The sequence below is a fragment of the Triturus cristatus genome, chromosome 10 (genome assembly GCF_964204655.1).
Source record: "Triturus cristatus chromosome 10, aTriCri1.1, whole genome shotgun sequence".
Lineage (NCBI taxonomy): Eukaryota > Metazoa > Chordata > Amphibia > Caudata > Salamandridae > Triturus > Triturus cristatus.
In genome coordinates, this window is record NC_140593.1 from 401844341 (window position 1) to 401856653 (window position 12313).

The window sequence follows — 12313 nt, forward strand, 5'->3', positions numbered from 1 at the left end:
TAGGGCCCTGCTTACCAATAAGCATTACCATCAGTGAAAGGCATTATGGGCCGTTTGCAGAGGTTGTTAGACCCAGTGTAAACAGTAGTATAAATAACACAGATTGGGGCGTGGCTTGAGCGCCGCTGTGGAATGGCGGATCGCGCTTAAGCTCCGTACAGAGCGAGGTCCGACGGAGGTATTGCTGCCGCTGCGGACTGCCCCGTTCAGCTTAGATGATGTTATCTTGACTATGAGGCTGCCGTGTGTGCTACGAGGGAGTTTTCCGGTGGTGTGAAGCGGCCAGGGACCATATTTCGGCATTTCAAGGTGGCGCTCGATGTTTTCACGAGCGGCCGCCATTTTGTTTCTTCACTGAGGGAGTTTTACTCTCTCCTCTACACGACGACGCTACTGGGACTATCCTGTCAGGAATGAGGTCATACAAGAACTGGTGACGTTTTCACTTTTTCTAAGCTTATTTTGATTTTTTCCTTCCGCCTATTGCAGTGCTGCCCATTGTGAGAACTTTTTGAGTTTTCTACTAATATATCTCTCGTCTGGCGCACTGCCACTTCCTTATTTGAGGCTTCTTTGCTCTATGCTTGCTCTTGGTTGTTTTCGAGGTCGATGTGCGTCCACTTGCTACCTGCAACACATGATATTTTTTGTGAGGTGGTTTTTTTCCTGACCTTGTTCGCTTGCCATAATTATTGTCCTGCTCTTTTTGCTGAAAGTGCGTTATCCCTTTCTGCTCGTTTTTCTTATTGCACATTAAGTGTTTTACATCCCCTGGCATTTCCTTCCCTTACTCTATCTGAAGGGGTGTATTTTGTTCCTGCTGAGGTGGTGTGCCCTATGGCTGCGAATATGGGCCCGTCACCGAATGCTAAAGACGTAAAGGACTCTAAAGCATCCCTTAAGAGGTCCAAACAGTTATCCCCTACACCTGAGTCTGCTCCAAAGGACACTAACTCCACTCTTGAGTCTATCCTGACGCGCCTTAATGAGGTCTATGAAATTGCGCAGTCTACTAAGACTAACACAGATTTACTGCAGGTGGAGGTGTTAGCCATCAGGAATGATTTCAAGGCCCTTTCCCTTCGTGTTTCAGGTACAGAAGCACGGATTAGTGGCGCAGAGGATACCATGCAAAAGCATTCTAGATCTCTCAATCAGATGGAGCGTTCCATGGCAACATTGAGGAAAGACCTCACTGAACAAGAGGATCGCAATCGCAGATCTAATCTGCGTATTTTTGGTCTTCCGGAGGATGTTGAGAAAGATGCATCTTCCATGATTGAGTTCCTTTATCAATGGATTCCTTCTACACTACACATTTCTTTCCAAAGGGATTTTGAACTGGAACGTGCACACCGTGTTCCCACCTTTCGCCCCAAGTCTGCTACGCAACCAAGAGCGATAATTTTTAAGCCACTGCGTCATCAGCATACAGAGCAAATTTTGGCTCACATGCGGAAGGTTAGAGCTGTTTCTTGGAATGGCCATCGTATTTCCATTTCTCAAGACTTTGCCAGGGACACGGTGATAAGGAGGAAGGGCTTTCTCAATCTCCGGAAGCGTTTATCTGAGATGAATATCCCCTTCTCCTTTGCTGGCCCTTCAAAATTCCGCATTACTTTCAAAGGTCGTGTCAGAATCTTTGATGAGCCCGCTGATTTGGCCTCGTTTTTGGATAATCAGATGGAGTTACAGATGGAACTTCAAATGGAGGCCTCACATGTTCCTGGTTCTTCTGGCACCTGATGCGGTTATACATACTGCAATGTGTTTTCTTCTTTGTCAGATCTATTAAGTCTAGTTGCTTTTAGATCTGCGCGGTGGTCTTTGTGTCCATTGGTTTTGGTGTGTTTTTGTCGTCTTGTGGTGCTCCTTTACTATCGTTATGGTGTAGTGGTCTTTATTGTTGTTAGTTTTACTGTATAAACCTTTCAATATTTTGTGGTAGCGTCTCTGGATGGTTTGACTTCACTCCTGATCGCGTGTTGTCCTATTACTCCTTTCCCTCCCAGTTTGTCTTTCAACGTATTAGGTCCTGGTCCGTTTCTTATCCCGTTGTATGACTTCTTTATTTTCGCCAAATTTTGATGTGAGATTTGGTTTTTCTATCTCTTTGTGGTTGATCTTTCTGCCTGATGGTTGTCTTTTGTTGTCTCGTATTTATGGAGTATGCCATTGTTTTTTCCTTTTTTTTATCAATGTGTTGATGTATGGATTGGTTACATATTTGAATCATAGGTGTTTATTAGATGCTTATTTATGGCTACAATTAGAGTCAATATGTTTCGTCTATATAGTTACTAGTTATATCTATTGTACTGCTATTTCACTGATTGGTTTGTTTATTTAGTATTATTAATTATCTTTTTCGAATAGGTCAGATTTCTATAGATGCTTTGTAATTGATAGTCGTATGCCTCTTTACCTACATGTTCACTTACTTAGATATGCTTACCTCTTTTAGCCAAATTGTGTGTATCCGGTTCTATCTATTTATGGTCAGTTATCTATAAGCTTATCTATAGATTTTACATATTTATATATAGTATTAGTTCTCTTATTTATCTGCCATAGGGCTTCATTGATTGTTATATTGAGAGGTTACTACATGCCGTTTTCTATTATGTTTCATTTATTTTTCCCATAATGTATCATATAGTATGCTTTAGAATGTATTTTTTCTTTTCTCTTCATTCTGTTCCTTTTTCTCTTCATGATGTCTGCTTTGGTTTCGCTCTACCTAATAGTAATGTTAACTTTTAGCTCACTTTCCACCAGTTCTTATTGCTTGCATTTGTTTTTTTCTCTCTTTTCTGTCCTTCCCGATTTCTATGATCCATTTTAGCTGGTACCTATTTATCAACTTGGTTAAACGTGTTGCCGTTATAGTCTTTCATTTCGCTCTGTTTCCAGAATACTATAATTAATTCCAGTTCATATCTTTTAGATAGTTCTTCTTTTAAATACGTATAATCAGCTATGTACTGTTTTGGGGTTATTTATGCTGATGTTTTTTATTCCTCTTGTTGGTCCCTTGCTCTTTTTCCCATGTTCCCCCTTGTATGAATTTGGTCTTTTTCAGACCTGCCTTATGGGCCCTTCTCTCTCTCTTTCTGTGTATTTTCTTGCTTTCTTTTTCCTCTTCTTTCCTCTTTTCTCTTGGGATTTCCTTTTTGGTTTCACCTTGTTTCGTGTTGGTTTCTAATGTCTGCTGGTTGGTTTTCCTGGATGTTGTAGTTCATTTGTCATATATGAAATGTCTTTTTCTCCTGATAATGGCTCTATGTCTGGATTGAATATACTTTCCCTTAATGTTAAAGGGTTAAATCACCCAGTTAAAAGGTCAAAGATTTTGGACTACTGTAAATCTCTTTCTTCGGATCTCGTCCTTTTTCAGGAAACAAAGATCTCTGCCAAGGAGGCGTTGTTTCTGAAGAAGGAATGGGTCTTTGATGTTGCTTGTTCAGATGCTTGTGGTAAAAGAAATGGGGTAATTACCTTAGTTTCTAAACATTCTGGGTTGTCTATCGTTTCCTCTGAACAGGATAGAGAGGGTCGGTGGTTGCTGTCTAAGATGTCCAATGGTAATGCTGATCTCTTTGTCATGAATATTTATGCCCCCAACAAGGATGACCCGTCTTTTTGGAAAGCAATCACTAAAAAGCAAAATGACACACCTCATTCTGGTAATCTTATTGTAGGTGGAGACTTTAATTTGCCAATGGATCCCATCTTAGATAGGAATTCTGCCTTTAATTTTCGTCCCCCTAAAGCACATAAACAAATGATTAATATGTGCTCTCTTATCCATCTTCAGGATGTCTGGCGTCTTCATAATCCCACTGGCAGTGACTTCTCCTTTTTTTCTTCCCCTCATTCGTCCTTTTCACGCATTGATTATCTTTTGGTTCACTCCTCTCTGGTTCAATCTTCTTCTTCTCCGCTTATTCACCCTATTTTAATTTCAGACCATGCCGCAGTGACTTTTACACTTATGTCTTTTGCCCCTAGGGCACGATCTCGTTCGTGGAGACTAAACACAGAAATTTTACATGATGATTCCCTGGTGCAAGAGTTTTCCAATGATATTGAGACGTTTTTTATTGAGAATGTTGGGTCAGTCAGTTCCCCTGTTGTTCTCTGGGACTCTTTTAAATGTACTTTCCGTGGTCAGGTCATTAAATGTATGTCAAGGAGAAACGCAGCCATTAAAAAGGAACTCACGAACTTAGCAGATGAGATTAAACGTCAGGAATCCCTTTTTCGACATTCTAAGGATAAGTCCTGCCTCCAATCTATTAAGAATTTAAAATATACGTACAATACTATAGTCACTAAGAGAGCTCATATTGGCCTTCAGGCTCAGAAATCTAAGAAGTTGCTGTTAAAAAATCGTGCGGGCAAGATTCTTGCAGCCACATTAAAGTTTCAGGAATCTTCTTGTAAATCTTCCCAAATTTCTTCTATTACTGACCAGCTTGGTAAGAAAAAATTTCAAACTGAAGAAATTCTTGAGGTCTTCCGCGATTTTTATAATAATTTATATACCCCGTCTGCTCAAGCTTCTTTTGAACAATGTCAGGAGTTCTTGAAGTCGGTTCCTTTGAAAGCTGTTTTGGAGGAAGATAATAACTCATTGAATTGTCCGATTACTTCTGACGAAATCATTTCTGCGATTAAAGCTACTCGTTCTGGTAAGGCTCCTGGTCCTGATGGATATCCTATTTTGTTTTATAAAACCTTTATTTCCGTGCTTGTTCCGAAACTTCAATCCGTTTTTGATGCTTTTATTAAAGATGGTTCTGTGTCTGGTTCCGCGGCTGATGCTACTATTGTAGTTATCCCCAAAGAAGGGAAGGATCATGCAGATCCCAAGAATTTTCGTCCTATTTCCCTTCTTAACATGGAAGCTAAGATCTTTGCTAAAATCTTAGCTAAACGCTTAGAGTCCTTTATTCCTCAATTGGTTCATCCCTCCCAAACAGGTTTCGTAAAGGGGCGCCTTGCACGTGATAATATTCGTACTTTTTGTCATATTCTTGGTTCCGCCAAGCGATCTAATCTTCCGGCGGCGGCCTTGGCCCTTGATGCTGAAAAGGCCTTTGATAAGGTCTCTTGGCCTTTTTTAAGAGCTGTTTTATGTGCACATAACCTTGGTGATTCCTTTATTCGTATGGTTATGTCTCCTTACTCCCGACCTAGGGCTAACATACGGGTGAATGGAGCTACGTCGTCCTTTTTTAACCTTTGTCAGGGCACTAGACAAGGGTGTCCTTTGTCTCCTCTCTTATTTTTGTTGTCCATTGATCCGCTTCTCAGAATGATTGACTCACATCCAGATATTAAGGGGTTCTCTTTTGGGTCTCATCAGATAAAAACAGCTGTGTATGCAGATGATGTTCTCATTTTTTCTGATGATATTGCACTGGCCATCCCTGCTATTTCGGATACGATTTCTCTTTTTTCAAAAGTTTCAGGATACACTCTGAACAAAGATAAGACAGAGATGTTTCCCTTAAATGCTTACTGCTTCTCTTCTCATATGGGTTCGGCGGGATTTAAGTGGCAATCTAAACAGCTAAAATATCTGGGTATCTATTTTTGTTCCACCCTATATGCTACGGCTACTTATAATGAATCCCAAACTATTCTTAAGGTGAGACGTCTTTTAGAAACTTGGTCTCTGAAGCATATTTCCTGGTGGGGCCGACTGCAGACTCTTAAAATGATGATCACACCTATTATTAATTTTGTTTCCTCTATGCTTCCAGTAAGGCTTTCTGATTCCTTCTTTCATGAACTTGACTTACTTACTTCCAAATTTCTATGGAATGACAGAAGGGCTAGGATTGCTTATAAATTTTTACGGAAATCTTATGATATGGGAGGCTGTAATTTTCCTGATTGGGGGAAGTATCAAACTGCTTTTCTGGCGTCCCAGGGTGCCCTTTGGTTTTCTTCTCCATCTCTTCATGTTCCAGCATGGTTGACAATAGAACAGGAACTGGCCTCCCCACTGCCGACTGCCTCTTTTTTAACCACGAATACCCTTTCTATTCCATTCTATCGTTCTATTATTTTAGACACTATTGCTGCGGTTCGCAAGGTTGATAAGGGAGTAGCAATTCCACTGCATAAAACTAGATGGTCGTCTATTTGGCGGAATTCTAAAATCAAAATTAATATTGATCCAGAGTTGATGTCTTACTGGGCTGGGAAAGGTGTCTCACTTGTTAAACATCTCTATGATTCCAACAATGACCCTTCCCCTTTCTCATCCCTAGCTCAACAATTTTCTTTATCTAATGTAGACTTTTATACCTTTCTTAAGATAAAGGTAGCACTTGCTAAAATGCACCTTCATCCTTCTTCCCCTATGATTACGCTTTTTCAGTTATGGATCAGGACTGGTCATGTTGCGTCTCGGATTTACAAATTCTTATCGTCCTCTACACTTCCTTCCCAAACTGTCGCACAGCAAAAATGGCTACATCATTTTGATCATAGTGTTACCGATCATATCTCTTCTGATACCTGGCAAGATATTGGTAAATTTTCTCTTCGTAACAAAATCGCCCCCTCTTTAATGCAGTCTAAGTTTTTCTCTATTAATCTTCTTCACTGGACTCCCACTCGTTTGTACTCGCTAAATCTCAAAGAAGACAATCTGTGCTGGAGTTGTGGGCTTTTACCAGGCGATTTTCAACATATGTTCCTTGATTGCTCCCTTCTCCAATCCTTTTGGGATTTAATTCACAAACACCTCATGCTCATCTTTAATATTAAATTCCAACTTTCTTTTCCATTAATCCTTTTAGGTCCGTTGGCGGCCCCAGTTCCTCTGCCTTTAGATCCCATGGAGTTACAGTTGCTGGATCTCTTATTGACTATTGCAGTCAAAGGAATTTTCATGGAGTGGAAATCCTTTTCATCCGTCTCTTACCATACTTGGTGGGCTTGGGTTTCCTTTCTACGAAGTGCTCATACGTCAGTTGACCATGCTCATCTCTCTCCTTCTATATCTACTGGTGTTTGGAAAGCCTTAGATTCGTACATGGAGTTGGCCTCCGAGGGGTTGGTGGAGCAATATCCCTTTGATTTGTCTGGTTAGTGTTGTCTTGTGTGTCGGGTGAATCCTTTGGAAATCCTCTCCTCTTCCTTTTCTCCTCTCTGTCTCTCTTTTTCTTTCTTTATCTTTTTCCTACTCTTTCCGTCTTTTCTTTCTTCCTCTCTTTTCTTTCCTCTTATCCCTATTTTGCCATCTGATGGTGATACTTTTGATAGTTATCTTTGCCGGATATCAATTTGGTTCGTCCCTCCTTAATTAGTTTATTTATCTGATATCTGCGGATTAATGAATGACAATGATTTGATTTCCTAATATTTAATTTTATTCTAACATATTTATTGCCTTTGTCTGATATTAATTGTATCACTGTTGCTTGTATCTCATGTTCCGTATTTGTTTCTTTAAAATAATAAAATTCTTTTGAAATGGTAAATAACACAGATTAGGTGAGGGAGGGCTGGTCGTTGGTGGGCTCCAGAAAGGAACTTGTCAGAGTGTTACATTCCCAACAGGGACAGGTCATTTGGAAAAACCAGTTACTTGATTTCTCTTTTACACCTGACCCACGAATTAAAGACAACACACACAAGCGAAGAAGGGAAAAGGATTCTATGGGAGGGAAGCCATTAAACATTCTACTCTGTGAAAGGAGGGCAGCCTTTTCTAGCTGTGCTGGCACAATACGAAGCAACACCCCGCAATCTGATGCAGCTCCCCTTTGACTTCTGAAACAACAAGACACACTGGCAATGGCCACAACTGTGGAGAGAGACGGCCCAGGCTGAAGCCACTTTGCAGCAGTGAAAAACAAGCGTCTGTTGTGACGGCACTAGTGAACAGTAAAAAAGGGCGCCCTACAATGAATGCTGCTGAACCTCTGCTGCCTAATTTGACCCTCTCCTGTAGCATAATTCCAGTGGCCCTGATTATAACCTGCGGTCGTTCAACAGCAGGACTGTTCACGGTCTAGTGCTTTACTGGAATTCTCCGCTGTAAAAAGACTGGCACATACTTAAAACTAATCCACCGCTAGTCAACGAGGCTGCGGTTGGGCCAGATTAGGCCCCGTTTCAATATCAGGCTGACAGTTTTATGTTGTATTAGTAAAAGAGAAGAAATTGTGCCTGACCTTGGTACTGTCACCTCACAGCCAGTCTCGCCCATGTGCACGTGTGGTGTTTGGTGTCATGGCTGTCACTACTGCAGTGCGTGTTTGGCCCCACACTTTGCTAATGCCAGGTAGAACAGGGATCAGGGGTCTGTCTGGATCAGCTCCTAATAGCTTCCCCGTGGACTGAGGTCGGGGAGGTTGCGAGAGTTGTTGCAGGCACTGAGGAACCCACAACAAAAGAGAGGCAAAGACAGTCCCTGGTGGACCACTGAGTGCTACTGTTCCCCTGGCAGAGTAGCTAGCACCCGGGCATGGTGAGGGGGGCGTCTTGCGTACCCTACAGTACGCAAGATGTTTACTACAGAAGAGCGAGTGTTGGGCTATGATCTGCTGCACCTCTGCCAGCACTGACCCCGGGAACAACTGGATAGGACAGTTTACTGCCGGCCTGCCCTGTATGTCTTCTCCTTGGAAGCCGCCAAATGACTCACCCAAGAGCAGCCGAAGGTGAGAGAATCACGAGCCCAGTGCAGTAAGTATTGACTCTCATGAGTTAAGTGAACCGGAAGGTAAACCAGCGGGATTTGGGCTGCCAGAGGCAAAAGAGTTCAAAGCTCCATTAGGGATCTGAACTCATCTGCTGTGCAGTGTTGCCACATTTTTTAACCCTTCTTTCGAAACGTGGTGTAACGGCCAGAGCGGCCGACTTTGTACCCTTTGTACATGTCTATACCCTTATCGCTTAGCTACTTGTGTAGCAATATGCGGCCGTTCCGCATCCAGATTCATGCTTCACAGCTGCCACATTGAAATCCAGTGCCTGAATAGTGGGGCGGTGAGATGGTGACGTTACAAGACCCTTCGTGCGGGGGGGGGGGTTGCGAGAGAGCTGCAGTAAGCGGGCGTGTAGTTAAAAGACACCCTGCCCCAAAATTAAAATAATGAGAACCTGCGATTGTGAAAATAAAAGCAGGCATTTAGTTAAAAGGCAGCAGCCTCCAAATTCAAATATTGAAACTTGCAATGGTAACATTAACAACTAGATTTGGGCACGTGAGCTCGCTAAAAGTAAAAAAAAAGGCATTGGCATAGCCAATAGGTCTCGCCTTTGGGACCTTATAAGTGTTTAGCCATGCAACAGTTGCATAACTAAACACTTATAAGGTCCCAAAAGCGAGACCTATTGGCTATGCCAAGCGGCCGTGGGGCCGCAAAAGTGAAAGTGATCGCGGTAAAACTGGCGCGCGCGACCGCGCACATGCACTGTAGCTCTAGGCTGGCCTGGTAGCACTTTTTGGAGCCCTCTCAATAAGTCTCGCCAGACCAGCGCATGCGCTGGGTCAGGCGAGACCTAATGAATGTGTCTGTCTGTAACGAAACTGGTGCTCATGTAAAGCGCTCTGATACCTGACATATCTTCGGGTCGAGTTCGCGCTATATAAAACTAAAATAAAAAATGTAACATTATGAAAGCTGGGCCATATCTACAGATATTCTGGCACCAAAATGATAACATTCGAAGACCAAGGGCACAAATTATACTGAAATCAGTGATGTCATAATTTGACAAATAACCACATACCCTATAAAATATAAATTTGCCACCGTCGATTTGCTGGCACCACATGTTCCAGAAAGGAGGATTTAAGAATATATGTCATTGTATAGATTTTTAAATAAGATTTGTCAAGGTTCAAAGCTTAGAGTACATTTAAGAGCATTTGTGGGAAATGTGGGAATTTGTATATACTTAAAGCAGTTTCCGTGCGTAAAAGTTAATATAGGAACGCTGCTTTCATAACGTTTTACAAAATGTTTCCTAGGGGGTGAGTTCCATGTATCTCTACTAGAATTAAGATAACAAGAACAACTAAAGGAAACGTGAAGTATATATCTGTGTTCCCTTCCCTACCTAATTTCACTGAAATGTCTGAAATGATAGGATAGAGTACCCCATGACATCAACCACGGTACTTGGAGAAACCCCCCACACCTGATAACATAAATATATACGTATTAATTTATATTTGGAATTCAACAGCTGAACAAAGATAATCTCAGCCTAATCAAATATTGCAGCGCCAGCACAAAGGGTCCACGTGGCTATCGTGAAACGAGCTTCCCTTCTATCTTCTGGAAATGTGTTTACAGTATTCTCTCCTTTGTATTTTATTTACACGATCTAAAAATCAATTTAGGCCTGGTTCAGAAATATTCGTCTGGAGTGGGAAGGAGATATTCAAAGCTTCCCAGATTTATACTAGATTTTTTAAATTATATTCACATGTTCCACCAAAGCAAATCTACAGGGCATTGGAGCACCCTTGAGATGCTGAAATAGAACTATCAACGCTTTTCTCAATGGTCTCCTGACGTTTCCCCAGGAACCTTGCAACTCACCCCAGTGCAAATCTATTTAAAACATGATGGCTGATATAAATTTGAGAATTACTGCTAAATTGCTCAAGCTGAAATTTTAGGAACTAGGCGATCCGTGTCAAAAATAATCAGAACATTATATTATGATAGCAGAGATTTATAAAGTGCGATATTGCCATTAGTATGACTCCCCGCTCCCCGTGGTCTCAAGGATTGAAACACAGACCGGAGTCTGTTTTCTCTTTGATTAACCCCTTGTACGCTCATGACGGAACCACGCCGTCATGAGCCACGGGCGGCGTGTGCTCATAACGGCGTGGTTCCGTCATGCTGCGGCCATTGGCGGCCGCTCCTCCCACGCGGATCTAATTCCCCGCCTGTGCGGGCGAAATAGAGAGTGGGCGGAGTCGTGACGGAACCACGCCGTCATGAGCACAGCTCGCCCGTGACTCATGACGGCGTGGTTCCGTCATGAGTATGGCGGCGCCGCGCTCACCTCTCACCCCCCCAGCGCTGCGGCGGAATTCGCGCCGCAGCGAAGGGGTTAACAGCACCAGGTCTGTGAGAGTTGCTTATTTAATGCACTCCGCTACGCTATTGCACAGCGGATGAACCGAAGGAGCATTAAAGGCAAGCCCGTCCGTGCCCGTCCGCGCCTGGCCCGCGACCAGCGCCAGCCGTGCTGCTTGATCGGGTAGCGGGGGGGATGTCCTGGTCACGAGATTCGCTCCTCGCCCTGGGTAGCAACTCATGCATTGGATTCCATGGTGTTAGTTGAGGCCATCAGACGCAAAGATCGGATTGGGGTTCTATATAACTGCCTGTTAGACGCGCAGAGGGGTGACTTAAAGGCTCAAAGTCTGAAATGGGAAAATTGATTGGGGTGTCAAAGTGTTTGTGTGGAGCAATCGGTTGACATGGCTGGGAGGATTTTAGTCTCTGCTAATGTAAAGACACAGCACTTTAAAACTCTGTTTAATTTGAATCATACCCCTGCTAAAATGCTGAAATGGGAAGGAGCTAATGATGGGAAGTGCTTCCGTTGTGGTGCGGAGTTGGCTGATATTGTCCATATCTTTTATATATGTGGGCAACTAACTCAATTAGATGGGCATATAGAAAAGTTTTCCTAGAAAATCACAGGGGTTGAAATAAGAATCATGCCGCCCACTATGAATTTCGCTATTTGATTTTTATTGCTGTGGCGCTGCTTTGTATAGCCTCTATGTGGTTACAGAAGGAAGCCTCGACCTTTGAGATGTGGAGATCCAGGTTTTATGTTATTTTTATTTTGGAATACAGTTTCTACTCTCTCATAGAGTCACATAAAAGGAAACAGGGTTCACAGATATGGGGCCCCATGATTGAACATATGAAAGACTATTATGAATATTTATGGTAACAATAAATTATTATTATAGGCCCCTCACTTTCTGTATTTTATCCTGTTTTTACAATGCTGATGAATTGCTTCTTATTTTATGACATCGGTGTATCTCGATATATGTGTTTTATGAAGTGATCTTGTATTTATTCATCTTATGGATTGCAATAAAAAGTAATTAAAATGTAAAACAATCACCTCCATGTTCAGCAACTCCAACCCTCACCTGGACCACATCCCTGTTGCAACTCAACTTCCCATCATGACCGATGAGCGAATCCTGTCTTCATGGCCTGCCTTCACCACTGTTGAAATCGCTGCTGCCATGAAGACCATCAACTCTGGGACTCCACCGGACCCTTGCCCCGAC